We start from the raw sequence: 9897 nt of genomic DNA, 5'->3' as shown, positions 1-9897 counted from the left end.
GGAGCTGGGCAGTTTGAGTTATCAGTGGCCGGCGTTGCGTCACGTGGTCGATAGATGGGCGGGGACTGCAACATTATTTACGGCCCTCCCCCCCCCCCCCAATCAGAGTTTCCTGTGGGGGGTTTCTCTCGCTGTTCGAGCTGGCGAGGCGTCGGTGATCCTGGGCGGTGGTGCTCACTTGGGAGCAGGTTAATCAAATGTCGCTTGTTGTGATTTATTTAACTTTTACTGTTTAAAATATCCACAGTTTCTCTCCCTCTCTCTCTCCTTTAGTCATGTAATCGATGTTTCCTTCGATCCCGAACTCATTGACTCGTTTTTCAAAGGCACGACGAGAGGTTTCTTTATTGTTGCTCTTCCACGGTCCTCCTATAGAAGGAACCGATCCGAGCTTGAACGTTGAGGGTCTAAAGTCTAAACGGTCTCGTATTATGGAGCACAGAATCGGCCGAGTAGCTGTGAAGCTTTGGAACCAGCAGGTGAAGACATCACAACGACGCTGCCGTGGGAGGAGGAGTGGGATCCAGGGGGTTCCCACTGGAAGGAAAAAAATAAATAAATTGTTGTTCAGATGCTTTGCGGTCGTCTGGGTGAGCAGAAGTTCCCGTTATTTACCGATTTATTTATTTATTTACTTACATGGTCAAAGCTCGTGGAACATCAAGGATGGATGGTCCCGTTATTTATTTATTTATTTACATACATACATGATAGCTCATGGAAGAGTGAGGATGGATGGTCCCGTTATTTATTGGTTGCTCTTGGAGCACCTTTATTCTGGACATTTCCATCTGTCTGTCTGTCTGTCTGTCTGCGAAATTTTGGTCAAGCCTAGGGGCTAAACCACCTAACCGATTCCAATGAAATTTGGTAGGTAGGACCAATATTTCTGGGAATCGTGTGCTTTCGAATATGGGACCCCGGGCCCTAGCAATGGCATAGCAACGGCCCTTTAAAGTGGTCAAAAAAATCGAAAAAAAATCTAAAAAATAATCGGAGCTTCGAGTTCTGTGCGCAATCTATCTCGCTCCCTTCATGCCAATTTGCAGCCCTAACAAAAAATATTTGTAGGAGGAGATAGGTTTTGGGCGAGTTCATGTCGAACATTTCAGAAACGGTTAATTGCGAATATCTCTGAGAGAAAGAGTCTGATTTTGATGAAACTTGGGTGAAATGTGTACAATGTGGCTAACATGTACACAAAAATGAATGGTCGCTATGCACACCTCCGTTGCTTAGCAACAGCTAAAATACTTTATCGTACATCGTACACTTATTGTGGACTATACAAAAAAAATCAATACCTCCGAAACTGGACCGCCGAGGGACCTGTTTTTTTTTGTGCCCAAGGAGAATGTCTTACAGCATCATATAAAAAAAATAAAAATTTTAGTGAATAGATTAATGGAATTACCAGGGCTGCCATTTGTTAGAGTCTCTTTGGAAACGCCTGAAATTTCACAAGGCGGGTTTCTGGGCGCAAACCAAGACGGCTGTGATCATTATATTTATTGTGCTAAATTGATTGGTAGCATGTACGTGAATATCGGCTAGTCGTGTCGGCCAGCTTTCCATCTTGAGCGAGCAGCCATGTCGCCTACCGGCTTGTTTATTTATTTGTTTATTATTTCATGGTCAAAGCATGTAGAACAGTGGTTCCCAACCTGTGGTACGCGAGGGCCTTCCAGGTGGTTCGCGAGCACTTTCGAGCTCAACCTTTAATAAAAAATTTTTTAAAACCACCAGTGTCCATTGTTTCATACACAGATTCGCCCTTAGCACTAAGGTACTCCCTCTGAATTTGTTATCAAGCTTGAACCGATTTAATCAAAATAGTTCATTTCATCAAAACATCCGCCCTGAATACTCGCCTGTTCAAACTGCTCTGTGAAGATCTCGGCTCCGACCACACCTGTCTCCTCTACCACACAGAGGTTCGCTGGCTCTCCTGGGGGAATACGACGAGGCGTCTCTTTGAACTGAGGGATGAACTCTTCGTATTCTTCACGGAGAAAGAACACGATTTTCAAAAAGATCTGGAGGACGAGGAGTTTATCTCAAGGTTGGCCTTCCTTTCGGACATTTTTGGGGTCTTCAACGACTTAAACCTGTCGTTCCAAGGGCCCAACTGCACTGTCTCAGACTTCATCTCGAAGCTGGGAGCGTTTGTCTGGAAGTTGGACCTCTGGATCAAGAACGTGGAGAGCAAACGCTATGGAATGTTCGAACTCCTGACTACCCTTGAGAGCGAGCCCAATGATGAATTTTCCCAAGAAATCGTCCATCACCTCTTTGCTCAAGACTGAGTTGATTCATTACTTCCCAGACATTACATGTTGTGCCTACATCACCAATCCGTTTTCCGTTGAACCAGGCGATCTGCCTGTCGGGACCGGGGAACAAGAGGAGCTCATGGATATCCAGGCTGACGAGACAGCAAAGACAAAGCACAAGGAATGCTCTCCTATGAACTTCTGGGTGACCATGGCCTCCTCGTACCCGACACTAGCCCGTCACGCTGTTCCCCAGCTGCTGATTTTCCCCTCTACGTGGGAGTGCAAGCAGGGGTTCTCAGCCATGGTGACCATCAAGTCAAAGAGCCGGAACCGTCTTGCTGCACCCGGGCATGATTTTCGATGTGCTGTGAGCAAAGTTATGCCCCGCATCGACCAGCTGGTGGAGAAGAAACAGATGCAGCCCTCGCATTAAATTTTGTTCTTTGTTGACAGTTGGTTCATTTGTGTGTTCTACTTGTGAATAAATTGATATCTTATCGAAATGAGTTTTTCTGGAACCAGGTGGTACGCGCCGACGGTTCGGGACCTCCAAGTGGTACTCTATCAGAAAAAGGTTGGGAACCACTGTTGTTGAAGATCTAGCTCAGATGGATGGTCCTGTTATTACTTACGAAATCTTTAGATTTCGTTTGTTTGTGTGTGCGTTTGTGTGTTTGTTTGTAGGCACGATAACTCGAACGGAAGAAGCCACCAATGTCAAATTACACCACGTGATTCAGGAGGGTGATGGCTAGCGCTGATTAGATTTTGGTCAAAATCGGTCAAGGGTCAAGGTCACAGTGAGGTCAAACATAATTCCGAAAATTCATGTGGAGAAATGGAGTATTTTTGCTTCGGTCGACGTTACGAGTTCGTTTTAACTTCGATTTTAATTTTGTCTTTAGTTTTTGCGATCGCTGAGGACGCTTAAAACTCGGTTGTCAAAATTCTGATAAAAATCGGATGTTTTGGAGACGTTTTAAGATTGTATAAAAAATATTTCACTCGCCGCGTCACAGCTCGTCACGTGGTGCAGCACGCTCAAGCAGAGGTGTCGTTGATCACGTAAAGGTTTTCCGTGTGCTCGCTGATGGTGTTTAAAAGTCATTTTTTATCCCAATAAAGGTTATCGTCGCATGCCTGACTCGCGAAGCCATCGGATTATGTATATATTGTTGGTGGATGGCCGAATATTACGGTTTTGTGACTTTGATAAAATAATATTAAATAATTGCGTGGAGAAATGGAGATTTTTGCTTCGGTCAACGTTACGATTTTTGATGGTTTGGTACAGAATCATCGTAGAAACTTCTGGTTTGTGTCGCTACCTTCTCTCAAGACAGCTTTTATTAGACAAGGTCAGAGGTCAAGTTACCGATTTCGTAAGTGCCAGTCTATGACTGATTGTTTGTTACTTACGAAATCTAAAGATTTCGTAAGTATATTGATGACTTTCGTTTGTTTGTTTGTTTGTTTGTTTGTTTGTAGGCACGATAACTCGAACGGAAGAAGCCACCAATGTCAAATTGCACCACGTGATTCAGGAGGGTGATGGCTAGCGCTGATTAGATTTTGGTCAAAATCGGTCAAAGGTCAAGGGCACAGAGAGGTCAAGCATAATTCCGTAAATTAATGTGGAGAAATGGAGTATTTTTGCTTCGCTCGATGTTACGAGTTCGTTTTAACTTCGATTTTAATTTTGTCTTCGGTTTTTGCGATCGCTTGGGACGCTTAAAACTCGGTTGTCGAAATTCTGGTAAAAATCGGAGGTTTTGGAGACGTTTTAAGATTGTATAAAAATATTTCACTCGCGCGTCACGGGTCGTCCCATGATGCAGTGCGCTCGAGCAGACGCGTCGTTGACCCACGTAAAGGTTTTGCGTGTGCGCGCTGATGGTGTTTTCGATAAAGATGGTGTTTAAAAGTAATTTTTTTTTTATCCCAATGAAGGTTATCGTCACATGCCTGACTCGCTAAGCCGTCGGATTATGTAAGGATTGTTGGTGGATGGCCGAATATTTTGGTTTTGTGACTGATAAAATAATATTAAATAATTGCGTGGAGAAATGGAGATTTTTGCTTCGGTCGACGTTACGATTTTTGATGGTTTGGTACAGAATCATCGTAGAAACTTCTGGTTTGCGTCGCTACCTTCTCTAGAGACAGCTTTTATTTGACAAGGTCAGAGGTCAAGTTGACGATTTTGTAAGTACCAGTCTTTGACTGCTTGTTTGTTTGTTTATTTCGATGGTCAAAGCTTGTAGAAGATCTAAGATGGATGGTCCCATTATTTATTTATTTATTTGTTTGTTTCCATACAAACATACATTCATGATCAAAGCTCGTGGAAGAGCTCAGATGAATGGTCCCTTTTATTTATTTATTACTTACAAAATCTAAATATTTCATAAGTATATTGATGACTTCCGTCATCTGTTTGTGTTTCTTTGTGTGTGTTTGTTTGTTTGTTTGTAGGCATGATAACTCGAACGGAAGAAGCTACCAATGTCAAATTACACCATGTGATTCAGGAGGGTGATGGCTAGTGCTGATTAGATTTTGGTCAAAGGCCAAGGTCACAGTGAGGTCAAACATTCGATTTTTTTGATGGTTTGGTACAGAATCATCTTAGAAACTTCTGATTTGCGTCGCTACCTTCTCTAGAGACAGTTTTTATTAGACAAGGTCAGAGGTCAAGTTGACGATTTTGTAAGTACCAGTCTGACTGCTTGTTTGTTTGTTTATTTTGATGGTCAAAGCTTGTAGAAGACCGAGGATGGATGGTCCCATTATTTATTTATTTATTTATTTACATACATGCATACATTCATGATCAAAACTCGTGGAAGAGCTCGGATGGATGGTCCCTTTTATTTATTTATTTGTTTGTTTGTTTGTTTATTTATTTACATGGTCAAAGCTTGGAGAAGATCTTGCTTGGCTGGATGGTCCCATTTATTTATTACTTACGAAATCTAAAGATTTCTTAAGTATATTGATGACTTCCGTTTCTGTTTGTTTGTTTGTTTGTAGGCACGATAACTCGAACGGAAGAAGCTACCAATGTCAAATTACACCACATGATTCAGGAGGGTGGTGGCTAGCGCTGATTATATTTTGGTCACAATGGGTCAAAGGTCAAGGTCACAGTGAGGTCAAACATCCAAAACTTTAGATTTTTGATGGTTTGGTACAGAATCATCATAGAAACTTCTGGTTTGCGTCGCTACCTTCTCTCGAGACAGCTTTTATTAGACAAGGTCAGAGGTCAAGTTGATGATTTCGTAAGTACCAGTCTATGACTGCTTGTTTATTTATTTATTTTTTACATACATACATACATACATACATACATACATACATACATACATACATACATGATCAAAGCTCGTGGAAGAGCTCGGATGGATGGTCCCATTATTTTCTTTTGGATGTTATCAGCGTTCGGTTTATCTTTCAGGACAACCAGCTCTGCACAACCAGCAATGTCGAATTAAGTGAAGATGTATGGATCTTCACTTTCCAGTAATAGAAACATTGCTGTGTCACAAAGCCAAAGTTCAAATTGACAATGTTGAAAAACCAGCAGATATTTGATGCTCATTGAAACTATTTAAATTGTGGACAGAATATTCATGAAATCTTGAAAAGCTTGATTTGGTCACTACTGTTAATATTTGAATCCCACCAATTATTTCTTATCTTTGTGGGTGAAGGGGGGCAGGGAACATTTTTGGCCAAATAGTGGGGCAGATAACATCAATCTTTTTAGAGGAATTGTGCGAATGATGATACAAGCATCAAATTTGGCACATTTGTTCTCCAGGGGATTCTAATCAAATCTGCCTGATTGGCCATTTGAAAATCCAAATTTTCAAAAAAGTCAAGATCCACGAATCCATGTTGGATGCTGGCTGAGATTGATGAATATTTCAAAGACGTTCCAAGTCTGCCATGCAGTCTTGTTCCCTTTACCGCGGAAGGCAGACATGATGTCACATCCAGTGAACGCATGGAAGTATGGGATCCCTCGAGCTTTCTCAGGCCCTATTGCAGAAACTACCTCATGGACTGGAATCCATCGCGCCTTGGCTCCTTGGCCAAATGCAATCCACATGTTCTCAAGACCTAGTCCCTGTAAGGATGGCAGTACAGATATTTCTATGACTAGTACGTCCGTGTCATTAGCCTTAATGATAATGGACTTGCTACCATCCGTCGTTGCATCCCTGGCGTGTACAAATATTCGAGTGTCAACTTCTTGAACATGGAGACACAGCATCCAGTGACTTCCTTGTGTTGCTAATGGCATCTTCTCCTTTTGTGACAATGACTGTGCTTGTCGTCTGTGCTTCACACATCTTTTCCGCAAGGAAGTGAAACGGCTTGGTCTTGTTGCTGTCATCTCGAAGAAAGCTTCTCCAATTACTTGGGGTCTTACTGATTCCTGTCACTCTTCTTCTGATTCCTTGCCCCCTTTTCGACCTTGCCTCGGACTTCAGACTTGACTTCTTGTACACATCGAGCACTACTTCCACCCTCTCGTACCTGGCACCATAGGATTCCATCTTTGGGATGATGTCTTCTTTAGCATAGTCATCAAATATCTTTGAAGTGCGTGGAGGTAGGGCATTGATAAGTGCTGAGCCATCAATGATGACTAAATCTCCCCTTAGTTCTCTGTCTGGGATGTTCACTTGCGCTTCAAGAATTTCAGCCAGCTATGACTTCAAATTTTTATCTTGCCAAAACGAAGTTTTTGCAAGATATGCTAGTCAGCTTGTATGTTTTTTTTTTTTTTTGTTTTTTTTTTGTTTTTTTGTTTGTTTGTTTGTCTGTAATCACGTATAAAAAATTCTGCAGAGCAGTTATCATTGGAAATTTTTGTAACTTCGCATATCAGAGGCCTATAGAGGTCCCTTTCAGTGCACAATTTTGAAGGTCAAGGTCAAGGTCACTTTGTCGCAAATCAGGGGAGTCGACGAAACCCTTATTTTTTTTGAGTAATTTTGATCAGATCGTCTTCAAACTTCATGGGAATATAGTTCATGGTCTGGCGCTCAGCTGATTAATTTTTGGTGGCGATTGGCCTTGACCTTCATGGTTAGCGCCTGAGGTCAAACATATTTGACCCCAAGGTCAAATTTTCAAGTTTTAGGAACCATATCGTGTCGTACCTCAAATTGAACACCTCGATGAGTGCTTTCTAGATATGTCAAGCTTGAGACATTATGACGTTATGAGGAAAATGCATATTTTTCATGGTTACTCTGTAGAACGATTCTCGTCGGAATCTCTCGTAGGCAGATATTCCTCAAGGAGTTGCTCCTGGTGGATAGCAGCTCTGTTCACCTCCAGTGTGACCTTAAAGAAGTCACACGTGGTCACCTTTTGGCAAGATACGGGTCACCCTGAGGGTGACATTGGTTTTTTATTTATTTATTATTATTATTTTTTTTTAAATGGCCAATCAGGCAGATTTGATCAGAAAGCCCTGCAAAACAGAAATGCAAAATTTGATGCTTGTATCATAATTTTCACGATTTTTCTACTATCTACTACACGAAAAGTCTTTCATGAACTGCCTGGCCAGGCCTGACATTCTACTGGCTGTGGCAAGAATTTGTAAGTTGTTCAGGGTGCTTGCTGTTGATGACTTGTCTACTCTTTGCACAAAAAAGAAAAATACACCACGGGATGTTGAACGTGCATAGACTAATGCTTGTTGATGGGGCACACAGGTTGGTCTGTGTGTGTGTTAATGCTCGTGCTAGCAGGGGTGCCATCATCCACCATCCACCCCTTACCCTCTGTCTGGACCCCCCCCCCCCATTTCCCCTGATTCATGGAGGTTTGCTTTTGGGCTTCCGACTCTCTGGGAATGTGTACAGTGCAAAAATGCAAGTTAACTCCACAGTTGACTTGTAATATGCTCTGCCATCATCACCTGGTGGCACTCCACGATACATATTTACTTGGCGAATTTTCGTCGACCTTCCCTCTCGAACCTCCGTGACTACAGATGAAACCAGGTAGCCCGTATTCACCACGAGGTTGAACTTGGTCCATGTGCCAAGGTTGGTGACAATTGGCCCAGTAGTTTTGGTGTGACCGGTGATGAACACAGAAAATGATATTTATTTTTAGATATTGTTGCAGTCCTGGCGGTTAAGGTTAAAACCCCTGTCCCATATTGTGGTGAACAGGCGGTTAACACTGCCAGCCCGGATAGCCGAGCGGTTTTCCCAAGGAGGCAGACACGTTGATCCTCAGAGATTCTCACATGCGTGGGAGGGGTTGGGCGCGATGACGGGGGCATGTAAAAGCACAGCATGGGGGGGTTATACTGGAACCCCACGACAAATACACGGACGCATCGATTTAAAATACCCGCGGAATTTAATGAAAATTTACAAGCGACAATAATACGTGAGGTAAAGTAAAGTTGAAATTGAGGCGCCTCAACACACAGACTTAAATACAGATAAGGGGAAATTAAAAGAAAAGGAAGTCCTCCATTTATTCTGGCAATTAACTTGGTCGAGAGATTGTCTTTGTGGAATTTGGAATCAAGGCGCTTCATCCTGCACGTGTCGACGCTCCCTAAAATATGGCGCTGAGCCGTTCGTCAGGCAATTCGTGAGTGGTATTCAACCCCAAGGCTCACCGACCGTCATGCAGCTTCTTCGTCTATTGCGCTTGCCGATACGCGGTACTCTGAAGAATGGCACCATCCCTTTCGGTGACATACACGAGGCTTGGGGTCCGTCTCTCACGACCCAACCAAGAGTTGATGGCCAGTGTCTTGTTCGGTACGTGAGCCAATTCGTCTCAGCACGAACATGAGAATCGTGCCGTCTTCTTCATGCGTCGAACGAAAACCAGCCGTAAAGCCCTGTTCTTACAGGCCATCTCCGAGCTACGTTCTCTCTCTCGACTGTGTGAGTCCCTCACCCCACACTTGTGCATTCTTCTTGATCTCTCTCTCTCTCTCTCTCTCTCTCTCTCTCTCTCTCTCTCTCTCTCTCTCTCTCTCTCTCTCTCTCTCTCTTTCTCTTTCCTCTTTCCTCTTTCCTCTTTCCTCTTTCCTCTTTTTCCTCTTTCCTCTTTCCTCTTTCCTCTTTCCTCTTCCTCTTTCCTCTTTCCTCTTCCTCTTTCCTCTTCCTCTTTCCTCTTTCCTCTTTCCTCTTTCCTCTTCCTCTTTCCTCTTTCCTCTTCCTCTTCCTCTTTCCTCTTCCTCTTTCCTCTTCCTCTTTCCTCTTTCCTCTTCCTCTTCCTCTTTCCTCTTTCCTCTTCCTCTTTCCTCTTTCCTCTTTCCTCTTTCCTCCTTCCTCTTTCCTCTTTCCTCTTTCCTCTTTCCTCTTTCTTCTTTCCCCTTTCCTCTTTCCTCTTTTCTCTTTCCTCTTTCCTCTTTCCTCTTTCCTCTTTCCTCTTTCCTCTTTCCTCTTTCCTCTTTCCTCTTTCCTCTTCCTCTTTCCTCTTTCCTCTTCCTCTTTCCTCTTTCCTCTTTCCTCTTTCCTCTTCCTCTTTCCTCTTTCCTCTTCCTCTTTCCTCTTTCCTCTTTCCTCTTCCTCTTCCTCTTTCCTCTTTCCTCTTTCCTCTTTCCTCTTTCCTCTTTCCT

At 43.1% G+C, this 9897-nt stretch overlaps 1 protein-coding gene across 4 annotated transcripts in view; it reads left to right on the top strand.

The window, feature by feature from the left end:
* The first annotated feature begins 30 nt into the window (after positions 1-30).
* Positions 31-9897, top strand: part of KLHL8 (kelch like family member 8) — a 65094-nt gene continuing 55227 nt past the window's right edge. For 3 of the 4 annotated variants that reach the window (XM_085899785.1, XM_085899784.1, XM_085899782.1), the window contains exon 1: positions 31-188. The gene's annotated coding sequence lies outside the window, so the exon portion shown is untranslated. Of the gene's footprint in view, positions 189-5309; positions 5561-9897 lie in introns of all 4 variants that reach the window. The other variant, XM_085899783.1, reaches the window with a different exon arrangement.

The sequence above is a fragment of the Eptatretus burgeri genome, chromosome 10, assembly GCF_056783735.1.
Source record: "Eptatretus burgeri isolate ZD-2024b chromosome 10, Ebu_testis_v1, whole genome shotgun sequence".
NCBI classification, from domain to species: domain Eukaryota; kingdom Metazoa; phylum Chordata; class Myxini; order Myxiniformes; family Myxinidae; genus Eptatretus; species Eptatretus burgeri.
Note: the sequence above shows the minus strand (reverse complement) of the source record. Positions and strands in the feature narration are given on the sequence as shown.